This window comes from Rhinichthys klamathensis, unplaced genomic scaffold (assembly GCF_029890125.1).
Source record: "Rhinichthys klamathensis goyatoka isolate OS25496 unplaced genomic scaffold, OSU_Roscu_1.1 h1tg000011l_1, whole genome shotgun sequence".
In the NCBI taxonomy this organism is placed as follows: domain Eukaryota; kingdom Metazoa; phylum Chordata; class Actinopteri; order Cypriniformes; family Leuciscidae; genus Rhinichthys; species Rhinichthys klamathensis.
The window spans coordinates 15,407,797-15,422,502 of NW_026606564.1; the positions used below are offsets into that span (position 1 = coordinate 15,407,797).

The 14,706-nt window shown below is 42.4% G+C and overlaps 4 non-coding genes across 4 annotated transcripts; all 4 read left to right on the forward strand.

Annotated features, from left to right (window-relative positions):
• The first annotated feature begins 1,476 nt into the window (after window positions 1-1,476).
• Window positions 1,477-1,548, forward strand: trnap-ugg (transfer RNA proline (anticodon UGG)). Its single transcript has one exon. It is a non-coding gene; the product is annotated as a tRNA-Pro (tRNA).
• A 299-nt stretch (window positions 1,549-1,847) lies between these two features.
• Window positions 1,848-1,919, forward strand: trnap-ugg (transfer RNA proline (anticodon UGG)). Its single transcript has one exon. It is a non-coding gene; the product is annotated as a tRNA-Pro (tRNA).
• A 299-nt stretch (window positions 1,920-2,218) lies between these two features.
• trnap-cgg (transfer RNA proline (anticodon CGG)) lies at window positions 2,219-2,290 on the forward strand. The gene has a single exon. It is a non-coding gene; the product is annotated as a tRNA-Pro (tRNA).
• Window positions 2,291-3,732: 1,442 nt separating this feature from the next.
• Window positions 3,733-3,804, forward strand: trnap-ugg (transfer RNA proline (anticodon UGG)). The gene has a single exon. It is a non-coding gene; the product is annotated as a tRNA-Pro (tRNA).
• The last annotated feature ends 10,902 nt before the right edge of the window (window positions 3,805-14,706 follow it).

Genomic DNA, 14,706 nt, shown 5'->3' on the forward strand with positions numbered 1-14,706 from the left:
TGAAATCTCAGACGGGCTGATCTTGAATCTCCTCTGTACATCTAAAGTAAAAGATCAAGTATAGTATACAAATTATTTTAAGTTACTGGGACGCCAGAGTCACTGTCGAGCCCTCTTGAGGTGTCGTGGGCTAGTCGACGAAACACTGAGGATGGAAGGTGCCCACTTGAAGACCCTAGAGATGTCCCCTACTCAGCTCAATCCAGACTGTTGTCGTGCTGGTCCACTGGTGAGACCACACTGTAGTTGCAGCCATTGTGTGTGCTGACGCGCCAAGTACACTGCAGCCGTTAACGCCGGACAGAAGGAGATTCACATCACCATATGGAAGGAAGCGTAAATGGATGGAGAAGCATAGGTTACTGTAAAGCTACGTCTTAGTTTGTGCTTATCTTGGCGAAAGCTGAGTACAAATCAGCATGAAGTTTTAACATCTACTCTCGTGTAATGGAAATCATTTATAAAATTATAAAATAACACCATGTCAGGGGACCTTTAAAAAGTCAAGGGGTAAGAGCTCAACTAAAGCAAACACCGATCACCATCATGGTGACTTCAAACAAAACATAATTAAAACATCACCATCTAAACCTCTGTAAATTCTCAATAAGAACTTTTGTAGATGTATGATAAGTGTAATAATGTGTAATAGCTGGAAGTCAGTTGTAGTTGTTGTGTCTCTTTTTTTCTGTTCTTCTTGTTTCTCTTTTCTTTAGTGATTCTGCTTATTAACATCAGGGGTCACCACCAATAGTCAATTATCACTCAATTAATCCCCTAAATATCTCATGAACTTCAACACTGCTTCAGTGTTACTTTAACACTCTGTAGTGTGGACATATATGTACATGTCACAGCTCCACCAGATCTACAGACTCCGCCCACTCGTTCACTCTCCCCTGATTACTGATTCTCCACACCTGTACCTTGTCACCTGTTCACCATATAACATTCACTTGCACCTCACATCCTTGTCTGATCTCGTCTTTCCATGGACACACAGACATACCTCAATCCTTATCTGTTCCACTTACCTGTTATCCTCGTCATCCGCTCCCGTTCCACAGACCTTCGACCATCTCCAAAGACTGTCATCAGTGTTTACCATCCAGCTCGTTCCGATCTCCACCTGTGAACAACATTACTGTTATTCATCAGCTAAGTTCCTTTCATCTGATCATTATTGTGTTCAACTTACCATTTACATCTGCTGGCATTTACATCTGCTGGCTTCCGTGCTTCAGTTCAAAATAAACATCTGTTATATTTTACTCACCTGTCTGCTTCGAAAGATTCAGCCAGATGACAAGCGTTTATTTCCTTCACAGAACGCACTCAGGATCGCTGCCTGCCTGGGAGTAGTGCTCCCTAACGACAAACGCTTTCTATTAAAACTAGTGCCTGCCCATTCTGTAAGAGGCCAGCGTTCAGTGACTCTACAAGTGCTACTTAAGTAGCCAAATCTTTCGTCAGTCAGGCTCGTTGGTCTAGGGGTATGATTCTCGCTTTGGGTGCGAGAGGTCCCGGGTTCAAATCCCGGACGAGCCCAGCAGTTTCAGAACAAGCAACAAGTCGGCTCTTTCCTTTGCAGCACTGAGCCAAACTGTCGTGGTTTTGAAATCCTTTCTGCTGCTTGTGTTCATCTGTACGACAACTTGGCACAGATTCAGCCAGATGACAAGCATTTATTTCCTTCACAGAACGTACTCAGGATCGCTGCCTGCCTGGGAGTACGGCTCCCTAACGACAAACGCTTTCTATTAAAAATAGTGCCTGCTCGTTCTGTTAGAGGCCAGCGTTCGTTGACTGTACAAGTGTACGCAAGTAGCCCTATCCTTAATCAGGCAGGCTCGTTGGTCTAGGGGTATGATTCTCGCTTTGGGTGCGAGAGGTCCCGGGTTCAAATCCCGGATGAGCCCAGCAGTTTCAGAACAAGCAACAAGTCGGCTCTTTCCTTTGCAGCACTGAGCCAAACTGTCGTGGTTTTGAAATCCTTTCTGCTGCTTGTGTTCATCTGTACGACAACTTGGCACAGATTCAGCCAGATGACAAGCATTTATTTCCTTCACAGAACGTACTCAGGATCGCTGCCTGCCTGGGAGTACGGCTCCCTAACGACAAACGCTTTCTATTAAAAATAGTGCCTGCTCGTTCTGTTAGAGGCCAGCGTTCGTTGACTGTACAAGTGTACGCAAGTAGCCCTATCCTTAATCAGGCAGGCTCGTTGGTCTAGGGGTATGATTCTCGCTTCGGGTGCGAGAGGTCCCGGGTTCAAATCCCGGACGAGCCCAGCGGTTTAGGAACAAGCAGCAGGAGCAATCAGTTGGCTCGTTCCTTTTGCAGCACTGAGCCAAGCTCAAAACTGTCGTGTTTTTGAAACCCTTCCTGCTGCTTGTGTTCATCTGTACTACAACATAGCCAAGATTCAGCCAGATGACAAGTGTTTATTTCCTTCACAGAATGTACTCAGGATCACTGCCTGCCTGGGAGTACGGCTCCCTAACGACAAACGCTTTCTGTTAAAAATAGTGCCTGCTCATTCTGTTAGAGGCCAGCGTTCGGTGACTGTACAAGTGTACGCAAGTAGCCCAATCCTTCACCAAGCAAGCTCGTTGGTCTTGGGGTATGATTCTCGCTTCGGGTGCGAGAGGTCCTGGGTTCAAATCCCGGACAAGCCCTCTCACCTTTAGTAAGGGTTCTCTGACTCTGTATGCAATTGCTGCTTTTCTTTATCAACCACTTCTTATCTGGCCATAGTACTTGACATCACGTTCTGCAGCATCAGAGGCTGATGCTTTGGCCAAATTAAACTTTTTGAAGGCCTGTAGATGCTGTAGTGGGATTCAAACCATTTCATATGGCTCTTAACTGAATTATCATGGCTCTTTTGTGGAATCGCTAAGCACAGATATACTTGTTGTTCTGTGGAGTTTCTTTGAACAAATTATCATTGACTTTTTGCAGCATCGGCTTAGAGCTAGCTCAACAAGCACGCCCTAGGTGGGAGGCTGATGCCTTATAGTTCAAAGTCAAGCCTACGGCATAACCTTTACGCAGCTGATTACATTTAGAGCCCGCCATTTCTGTTCCATGTGTTTTTCTCCAATTACACAGCCATTTTGGTTATATGGACAAAACAAACGAATCAATGATGTTTTGGATGACTAGATTCATTTATAGTTCAGGACTCTTTCCCACCTGTTTTGTTTGTAGTCTGCCTCTCTGCTTTCGGACGTAAAGCCTTCGTCGTAGGTCCAGTGCGAAAGCAAGAAGTGGGCTTTTCCCCTTAGGCCACTGGGCCTCTTGCGCACAGTGCTTTGTGTAATTTCAGCCTGAAAGGGCACATGCACGGGGATGCCAGAATGATTCACACGAAAACCCACCACAGCTATCAGAAGTTTTGACGGTTCTATGCTAATTCAGATCTTGCGGTCATTGTTGTTTTGAACAAACCATCCTTGATTTTGTCCAACAACCAACTTAAACAAAGCCCATTAAAGACACCCCAGGTGGGACTTGAACCCACAATCTTGAGCTATGGAGGCTGATGCCTTATCCATTAGGTAACTGGGCCTTGTCTGGCAAGCTTTGCCTTTGATCTGTAATATGCCTTCAAATGGTTTCTAAATCTCAAAGTAGTACACTTTCGTATCTCGACGTCAGGTTGTGAGCCGTCTTTGAGGTAGGCTTCTCTGAATTTCTGAAGCCTCTCGAAAGACTTACCGTTGAAGAGGCTCGTTGGTCTAGGGGTATGAATCTCGCTTTGGGTGCGAGAGGTCCCGGGTTCAAATCCCGGACGAACCCGGCGATTTCAGAACAAGCAGCAGGAGCAGCCAGTTGGTTCCTTCCTTTTGCAGCACTGAGCCAAACTCAAAACTCTTTTGTTTTTGAAACCCTTACGGCTGTGTGTGTTCATCTGTACTACAACATAGCGAAGATTCAGCCAGATTACAAGCGTTTATTTCTTCACAGAATGTACTCAGGATCGCTGCCTGCCTGGGAGTACGGCTCCCTAACGACAAACGCTTTCTATTAAAACTTGTGCCTGCCCATTCTGTAAGAGGCCAGCGTTCAGGGACTCTACAAGTGCTACACAAGTAGCCAAATCTTCCACCAGTCAGGCTCGTTGGTCTAAGGGTATGATTCTCGCTTTGGGTGCGAGAGGTCCCGCGTTCAAATCCTGGACGAGCCCAGCAGTTTCAGAACATGCAGCCAGTCGGCTCCTTCCTTTTCAGCACTGAGCCAAACTGTTGTGGTTTTTAAATCCTTTCTGCTGCTTGTGTTCATCTGTACGACAACTTGGCACAGATTCAGCCAGATGACAAATGTTTATTTCCTTCACAGAACGTACTCAGGATCGCTGCCTGCCTGGGAGTACGGCTCCCTAACGACAAACGCTTTCTATTAAAAATAGTGCCTGCTCATTCTGTTAGAGGCCAACTTTCGGTGACTGTGTACAAGTGTATGCAAGTAGCCCTATCCTGCATCATGCAGGCACGTTGGTTTAAGGGTATGATTCTCGCTTCGGGTGCGAGAGATCCCGGGTTCAAATCCCGGACGAGCCCAGCGGTTTAGGAACAAGCAGCAGGAGCAGCTAGTTGGCTCCTTCCTTTTGCAGCACTGAGCCAAGCTCAAAACTGTCGTGTTTTTGAAACCCTTACTGCTGCATGTGTTCATCTGTACTACAACATAGCCAAGATTCATCCAGATGACAAGCGCTTATTTCCTTGCACAGAACGTACTCAGAAATGCTGCCTGGCAGGGAGTTTGGCTCCCTGACGACAAACGCTTTCTATTAAAACTAGTGCCTGCCCATTCTGTAAGAGGCCAGCGTTCAGTGACTCCGCAAGTAGCCAAATATTCTGCCAGTCAGGATCGTTGGTCTAGGGGTATGATTCTCGCTTCGGGTGCGAGAGGTCCAGGTTTCAAATCCTGGATGAGCTCTCTCAAATTTAGTATGAGTTCAAAGTTTCTCTTAGTCTGTTTGCTATTGCTGCTTTTTTAATCAACCACTTCATATCTGACCATTAACTGCCATGCACATAGTACTTGACATCACGTTCTGCAGCGTCAGAGGCTGATGCTTCAGCCAAATTGAACTTTTTGCAGGCCTGTAGATGCCGTGGTGGGATTCAAACCAATTTTACATTGCTCTTAATTGAATTACCGTGGCTCTTTTGCAGAAACGCTAAGCACAGGTATAATTGTTCTGTGGAGTTTCTTTGAACAAATTATCATTGACTTTTTGCAGCATCGGCTTAGAGCTAGCTCAACAAGCACGCCCTAGGTGGGAGGCTTCCATAGAAGTCAATGGCTACCTTCAACTGTCTGGTTACCAACATTCTTAAAATATCTTCTTTTGTGTTCAACAGAAGAAAGAAACTCATACAGGTTTAGAACAACATGAGGGTGAGTAAGTAATGACAACATTTTAATTTTTGGGTGAACTATCCCTCTAAGCCAGGGTTTAGGAATGTACAGTGTGAAACGTTAGCTTATGAATAACCAGGATTAATTATTAACTCCGAGTAAAGCATGAGCAATATGAATCAAGATAACCCAGGATTACATTTTCCCAGGGTTTCAATTGACCCTGGGTTAACTATTTAAATAGTGAAACGCCCTATTTACTTTTAAGGTTAGTTAAATTCATAAAATTGTATATCAATCTTTAATTTACATGCTTTAATGTACAACTAATTTGTTTCAATTGAGCATTTTAGATAGTTGTGTAATAGAGAAGTCGGTTATTCCATCACTTACCCGAGTGTGATTATTGTGAAATACTTACCTGATATATGATATACAGTATATGGAGGAGCTGGAGGCTGACAAGGGACGGCTCAGGGAGCCAAGGAAGATCGTCTCTTGTGGCCTTGCCAAGGAAGCCAGGCTCGGCCACTATGGCCAGGGACGTATAGGAGGAGACTCTGGCGTGGCAGCAATCTTAGCTGAAGACCCAGGCATTTGGCCATCTTGGCTGAAGAATCAGGTGTGGCGGCCATCTTGGCTGGAGAATCAGGCGTGGCAGCCATCTTAGCTGAAGAATCAGGCATTGGGTCTGGGGTTGGAGATAGAGCCCTGCACGGGCCTCAAATCTAGGCCCTAGCCCGGCCCTGCCCCGAGACGCTCAGGCCCTAGCCCGGCCCGTGTCCGACAGCTCATCAGAATGATCAGCCCGAGTCCGACCCGAGCCCGTAAAAAAAAAAGAAAAAAAAAGAAAGATAAACAGCCTGACCTATGTTGCAGTCAGTAAACCAGATATATTTTGTTTTCAATGGCAAAGTATTTACCGGTAAGTTTATTTTCATTTCTTTATAAAGTTAATTAAGAAAAAACAACAAAAAAAATTATGACGACCAAGCAGCCGACAGCGAGTTAAACATGTTTGATCCATTGATTGATTTATAGCCTCTCAAATCAACACTTTACTTGGCTACAATAAAATCCATAGATATAAAACAACTTAAGCATATCACACAGACAGTTAACGTTAGTTTAAACGTTTATTGTCATTTTTGAAAAGCTGAGGCAAACTGCTCTGCTGCTCAGTCGCAACAGCGCTCGCAAACTAAATGAATTTTATAATATAGGCTACAATACAGAGAATGCAATCTAAACAAATCAAATAAATTACATTAAAACAAACATGCAGGTTATCTTACCTCAAAAATCAAGTCTTCACTACAGAACATGGCCATTTCCAATAGTTTCCAACAGACTCATGAAAATAAAGTCCAATCAAACAAAAAACAACCTCCTCCTAACATGGCTAAGAACAGTCTCAGAGCATCGTGAAGAAAAAGCACAGCATCCACAGTGGAAGGTTTTAATCCAGTCGTACTTTTTCCAGCTGCGCTGAAGTCACGCTCGCTACCATAGCGGGACACTAGAACGAGCCGGTCGCGCGAATCTCAGATCGCGCTGCCGGGAAACCTGTGTGTGTGTGTGTGTGCGTGAGCATGAGCAGACTGTCATGTGTCAGTCATATGTCAGTGTGATAGGTTATAAAACGTCTTTCTATGTTTGCTTTTCAATCGTCATCTTCTCATGTTTTATTTTAATTAATGTCTAAAATAGGCTATAAAAAAGATAAGCCTAAAACAGGCCCGAGGCCCGGCCCGCGTGTGAACTATGACGTGAAAATTGGCCCGAAGCCCGGCCCTAGGAGCATAAATAAGTCGGGGCCCGTCGGGCTCGGGCTGAAATGCAGGCCTCTAGTTGGAGATGACTCTGGAGTGGTCAAGATGGTCCCAATGTGCAGGGATGTGGAGGGCTTTCATTTTAAATATACGTATGTGTGTGTTTATACGTTGTTTGTTCTCTGCTTGCTCTGTTCCTCTCTTTTGTCACGAGACAGGTGCTCTAATCAGCTGCATGCAATCTGGGGATGTCTGCGATGATTGGATAACGAGGAAGGAGCGGAGATATAAGGAATGGTGGATCTGTGGAGAAGAGAGAGAAACTTCTCTTCGCCAGGACAATTCTCCCTCCTGTTCGCTCAGACTCATTTGTTGTGTTCTTTTGTTGATCTGGTGCGGAGTAAGTGAACTCAGAACTTTGTGGTGTATTTAAACAGAAAGTGAATTGAAGTTGCTTGAATACTTTCCTGCTTTATATTGAGTATGTGACGACCTCTGCCACTGCTTTTGAGAATTGCAGTTTGGTACCGGAGCCCACTAATTGCCTCAATTGGCAGTCAACTGGAAACACCTGTGACCGTGCCTTAGACGCTTCTTAAGAGATCACCAACTGAGCCAAGGGAGAGGGAACTTTGGTTTTGGACTTTGCTTTTGGACTTTGCCTTTTGCTTGCGTTGTATTTTGTTACTTTTTGCATTTACATTTCAACTTCAACATTGCATTACACTTTCGACCATGCATCTTGCTTTACACACTGATCTTGCTGATGAATACAGAAACACTTCTATTTTGTTTAAATGTTTTAATTTTATTATTTAGTTTTGTATTACTTTTGTAGTTAAATAAACATTACTTTTGAGCCTACAATTTGGTTTACGTGTGTCCCTTGTTTTTGTTGCTTCCCTTGAGCCAAGGGTCGTAACAAATTGGGGGCTCGTCCTTGCTTTGGTTATTTGATTGCGTAAAAAAAAAAATTTGGATGTTTAGTTTGATAATTGATTATTTGTTGGACACACAAAAATGTTTTTGTGCCAAAGTCAATTTGTTCACCGTGTGAAATCACCAGTTGGTAAGTACATGTGCAATATTGTTTTTTGAACGTGAGTTTTCTCTGATAGGCATAGGGGCATGTTTCTTTTGAGACGTGTCGGATTTGTTATTTTTGTGTAGTGTTGTGGTGAAAGTGGGTAGTAGTAATTATCTCGGGAGCACATCCGTGGTGTTGAAGGCGTCGCTGGTTTGACCAGTTGCGTTTTTCACCCAGCGGGCTATAGTGCATAAATACCCCCCACCAGTAATCGCATGAAGACTAGGGTTGAGTTAGGTAGAGGTACTGGAAAGGTAGAGGGAAAACTCTCGTTATTTGATTGCACTGTGCTGAATAAATTATTCTGGTCATTTTAGCATGGCTGATATTGATGAGTTTGTTAGTTCACCTTCTCATGAATTTTTGGACAGGTGTACTAAAGAGCAATTATTAAGTATTGCTGAACGTTATGAAATTGTGATTAAAGATAAAAGGCTCAAAGATAATGTTAAAGTAGCTTTGAAAATTGAGTTGATTGAAAAAGGTTTCTTAGACACCGAGATGGAGGAATATGTACCAGTGGCATCTGAATTAAAAAGTAATTTGTCTTTTGAACAGCAAAAAGAGCTGCTACAATTAAAGATGGACCATGAGAAGTTAAAACTGCGTGCGGAACAAGGTAAAATGGATTTAGAAAAGGCAAAATTGGATTTGGAGTTTCTCAAGCTCAACCTGATGAAAGAAGGTAAGCTTTTTAGTTCTGGTCAGGAACAGAGTGTGTTGTTTTCAATCAATTCAAACTTAAAACTTATTCCTAAATTCAATGAAGAAGATCCTGATACTTTCTTTAATCTATTTGAACGCATGGCAGAATTAAGGAACTGGTCAGATGATGATTGTGTTGCGCTGTTACAGTGTGTGTTAACTGGGAAAGCACAAGTAGCATTTTCTTCATTGTCGGTTGATGATTGTAAAGATTATGATAAAGTTAAATCTCTAATCTTAAAAGCATATGAATGTGTACCCGAAGCATACAGACAGCGTTTTCGATTGCAGAAAAAAGACCAGTTGCAAACAAACTTAGAATTTGTGCGTGATCTGAGAAAACACTTTAATCATTGGTGTTCAGCATTAGACATTAAAACATTGGAGGATTTAATTCACTTGATGGTGTTGGAACAATTTAAAAATTCCGTCCCGAGCCGTATAGCTATGTATATTAGTGAGCATAATGTTAAAACGCCAGAGGAAGCGGCAATGTTGGCCGATGATTTTGTACTGACGCACAAAACCACTTTTGTGGATTGGCATGCTCGTGATGTTCAGTATGTAAAGTCTCCGTCTAAGAGTAACCGTGTTTTCACTGGAAATTTTGACCCAAGCAAGATTTGCAATTACTGTCATGAGAAAGGACATTGGAAAGCAGATTGTCCTGTCCTTAAAAATAAATTCAAACATAATGCACAAAATTCACATGCTAAGCCTTCTGCTCTTGCGGCACCAGTTCTGTCTTCAGGGAGTGAAGTTGTTGAAAGTAAAACACTTGATGTTGATTTCTCTTCTTACTCGCCTTTTATTACAGAGGGGCGTGTATCCCTGGTTGGAGAGAAAGAGGAAATCCCTGTTAAAATCTTGCGGGATACTGGCGCAATGGATTCATTTATTTTGGAATCCGTATTGCCTTTTTCCTCGCAGTCTCATACTGGTGAGAGTGTGTTAATTCGTGGAATAGGACTGAATACTCTGTCTGTGCCTCTTCATAGGGTAAGGCTTCAGTCCGATTTGATTCAAGGTGAGGTTGTAGTGGGAGTACGACCAGCTTTGCCAGTTGAGGGGGTCCATATTATTTTGGGAAATGGACTGGTAGGTGAACGTGTGTGGGCTGATACGTCAGTGTTTCCCATAGTGACCACTGATAATAAAATTGAAGCTGAACTGAGTTCTTTGTGCCAGGATTCAGCGTGTGTTGTGACTCGTGCAATGAAACGTGCCAATGAGGATGAAGTGTGTGATCAAAAAGAGATAAAATCTGATAAAATCTGCACTAAGTTGTTTATGCCTGATTTGTCTGCCTTGTCTTTTCCTGTTTCTGCAGAGGATTTAGGAATAGAACAGCGGACTGACTCCTCTTTGGATGAACTCTTCCAGAGTGCTGTTCTTCCGGTAGAGGAGTGTGACGTTTCCCGTTGATATTTCGTTCACAATGGAGTGTTGTTGAGAAAATGGAGTCCTCACAAAGATTTTGTTGGGGATCCTGTTTTCCAAGTAGTTGTTCCTACTAAATTTCGACAAATGATGATAGAAATTGCGCATGATCAATTAGGTCATCAGGGGGTGCGTAAGACTTATGATCGCCTGTTGCGATATTTTTTTTGGCCGCGATTAAAACGAGACATCTCTGCTTATATTAAGAGATGTAAAACCTGCCAATTAACGAGTAAACCGAACCAGGTGTTGAAACCTGCTCCGTTGAAACCAATTCAGGCTACTGGTGAACCTTTCGAGCATCTTATTGTTGATTGCGTAGGGCCACTTCCCCGTTCGAAGTCTGGTAGCAGTTATTTATTCACTGTGATGTGTTTGAACACACGTTTTCCTGCGGCATATCCACTGCGTACCATTACGTCTCGTTCTATTGTGAAAGCTTTAACCCAGTTTATATCCGTTTTTGGTATTCCAAAAATCATCCAAAGTGATCAAGGTTCGAATCTCACTTCGCATCTCTTCCAGCAGGTGTTAAAACAGCTGCACATTAAGCATAATCAATCTACTGCGTATCATGCACAAAGTCAGGGTGCATTGGAGAGATTCCACCAGTCGTTAAAGTCACTTCTCCGTGCGTACTGTGTGCAGCTGGATAGAGATTGGGAAGAGGGTTTACCATGGATGATGTTAGCTGCACGTGAAGTAGTCCAGGAGAGTACGGGTTTCAGCCCTAACGACTTGGTCTTTGGCCATAATGTTCGTGGACTGTTGTCTGTATTTCAGCAGGTTGGTAAAGCTGTAGAGCCTCCTAAAAACTTGGCGTCATATGTTTTGGGGTTTAAAAATCGACTCATCCAGGTTAGAGAACTAGCTAAATTAAATCTGGGAAAACATCAGAAAAACATGAAGCAATTCTATGATCGTACGGTTGAACATCGAGTGTTTGTACCAGGCGATCAAGTTCTTGTCTTACGGCCTATTGTATCTTCTCCTTTTGAAGCAAAATTTGATGGCCCATTTGTTGTACAACGAAAGTTGACTGATGAAAATTATGATGTCTCAATGCCATCACGGAAAAAGTCAGTTAAACGGTGCCATGTAAATCTATTAAAACCGTATTATGAAAAAGAAACCAAACCTGTAGAAAATTTGACACCTTTGCATCCAGCACTTTCGGCCGTTTCTATCGGTGGGGGTAATATGAGTTTGGTGGGTGAGGAAGAGGAGACCATTTCGCCCGATGATTGTGTTTTTCGCGGCCGTTTGAATAATTCAGAGTCCTTGCACAACTTGGAGTTTACTCTCCGTCATTTATCTCCTGTAAGATGCCAGGAGTTATGTGACCTATTACATAGTTTTCCCGAATTATTTGATGATGTGCCATCGCGTACAGATTGGGTTGAACATGATATCGATGTTGGGGATGCAAAACCTATTAAACAGCGTTTTTATCGTGTTGCACCTGAAAAACGGGAATTGATGGAGAGGGAAATTAAGTATATGCAGGATCACGATATTGCAGTACCTTCTTTTTCTGAATGGGCTTCCCCGTGTATTTTAGTTGGAAAGTCGGACGGTACTGTAAGATTTTGTACGGATTTCCGTAAAGTTAATGCATTAACAAAACCGGACTGTTTTCCTTTGCCCCGCGTCGAGGACTGTGTGGACCAGGTTGGCTCAGCCAAGTTCGTCAGCAAGTTTGACTTGCTGAAGGGCTATTGGCAGGTGCCTTTAACCAAGAGAGCACAAGAAATTTCATCTTTTGTCACTCCGTCAGGATTACATTCTTACCGGGTCATGAGTTTTGGCCTGCGAAATGCTCCGGCGACTTTTCAACGCCTCATGAACCGAGTAATTTGTGGCCTTGAGGGTTGTGCCGTCTATTTGGACGATTTAGTCGTTTTTAGTGATAGTTGGGAGTCTCATTTAAAACGGTTGCGTTCGGTGTTGAGACGTTTGTCTGATGCTCGACTTACAGTGAACTTGGCCAAATGTGAGTTTGCGAAGGCGACCGTGACGTATCTCGGGAAGGTGGTAGGGAACGGCGAAGTGCGTCCGATACAGGCTAAAGTGCAAGCCATTCAGAATTTTCCTTCCCCAACGACAAAGAAAGAGCTTATGAGGTTTTTAGGGTTGGTAGGATATTATCGATCTTTTTGTCAATTTTTCTACGGTGGTGGCACCGTTGACCGACTTGTTAAAGGGTAAGACGAAGTTTTTATGGTCTTACAGTTGCGAATTGGCTTTTGAGAACGTGAAATCCTTGCTGTGTTCAGCGCCTGTGCTTATGGCTCCGTGCTTTGACAAACCTTTCACGTTGCACGTCGATGCCAGTAATGTTGGAGCTGGAGCTGTCCTTCAGCAATCTGATGTGGATGGAGTAGACCATCCAGTTAGTTTCTTTTCGAGAAAGTTTAACACATACCAACGTAATTATTCTGTGGTCGAAAAGGAAGCGTTAGCCCTTATTTGGGCCTTGCAGCACTTTTCTGTTTATCTTAATTCCTGTGCACCTATTGTGATCTACACGGATCATAATCCATTAACCTTTCTCAACTCTTTGCAGTGTCCGAATCAGAGGTTGGTTCGGTGGTCCTTATTTTTGCAATCCTTCTGTCTGGATATTCGACATATACGAGGATCGGAAAATGTGGTAGCTGATGCGCTGTCACGCGCTCCTGATGCACTCTAATCTATTGGATTTGAATTTATTCTCTTTGGCGTTTTTGGGAGCTGTCTTCGGCCCTGTACTTGGGTGTATACTTTGCCTGTTTATTGAGATTTGTTTGTTTTGTTACAGGGATCTTTGTGGGAGTCCCTGTCTTATGGGGAGGGGTGTGACGACCTCTGCCACTGCTTTTGAGAATTGCAGTTTGGTACCGGAGCCCACTAATTGCCTCAATTGGCAGTCAACTGGAAACACCTGTGACCGTGCCTTAGACGCTTCTTAAGAGATCACCAACTGAGCCAAGGGAGAGGGAACTTTGGTTTTGGACTTTGCTTTTGGACTTTGCCTTTTGCTTGCGTTGTATTTTGTTACTTTTTGCATTTACATTTCAACTTCAACATTGCATTACACTTTCGACCATGCATCTTGCTTTACACACTGATCTTGCTGATGAATACAGAAACACTTCTATTTTGTTTAAATGTTTTAATTTTATTATTTAGTTTTGTATTACTTTTGTAGTTAAATAAACATTACTTTTGAGCCTACAATTTGGTTTACGTGTGTCCCTTGTTTTTGTTGCTTCCCTTGAGCCAAGGGTCGTAACAAGTATGTTTGTCTAAGTATTCTCATTATTCTTTTGAAGTAAGGGAATGTAGGGGGAGGGTGCCATTTTTGTTTGTACTTCTCTTTTTCCCCCCTCCTGTTTATGGGCATATAGGAAGAGAGGGAAGTTTAATGTATTTTCTTTTTAGGATTATCATGTTCTACTGTAGGTAAATTTAATAATAATTTTGGATTAGTTAAGTTTTGTTTGTTATTTTGGCCTAGCTCTCCCCTGAAGTTGTATTCCCTATGTTTGTTAATTTCCGTTAGTTTCCGTTATTCACAACCCAGAAGAGAGATCTCTCTTGCACTTTAGGGCTTTTCTAATTTTATTTTCAAATTTGAGTTTGGCTTCCAAGAATTATAAAAACAAGAATTTTGAGTTAAAGTGATTATTATGCTGCATCCCGTCTAGCGCACCTTCCTTTCCTTCACAATGCTTTCGTTCCTCCCTAAAAGCTCAAACTTAACCTGTCATCTAAAATAGTGATTGTCGTAAAATGCAGTCTACTGTTGCTAAAGACGGAGTGGGACGCAAACAAAGTACTTTGGGCCTTAAAGGTCAAATATAAACAGACAAAATGACCGACTTGGCAAGTATTCACTTAAACACAGTCATTTATGTTAAGTGGATGTAAATAGTTGGGATAAAATCTGATGTGTCTGTATATAGTATCCATGCATTAGTTCTTAAAGTGACAGTAGCCTAATAAACCTTCTACTGTCTGTCATTAATGTTAATCAAACAACAAAAGAAAAAGAGAAAAATATCACTCAATGCTCATGACTGAATCCTTTATAGCTTTAATAAACATTAATCCATCAATTTATACAGTGAAGACTATGCAGTGTTATTTTACATTTGATTAATTTGATTAATCAATTCAATTTCTTTTGTAGGCTATATATTATTTACCTGAATACTACTTTTAGACCTTATTGAAAGGTGTTTATTTCATTTTCATTTCTTTTTGTATTTGTTTGTTGTTTGTACGTTGTTTCTGGGTGTTATACTTTGTAAGAATAATGCAAGTTCCTTTGGTCAGCATATAAACGCA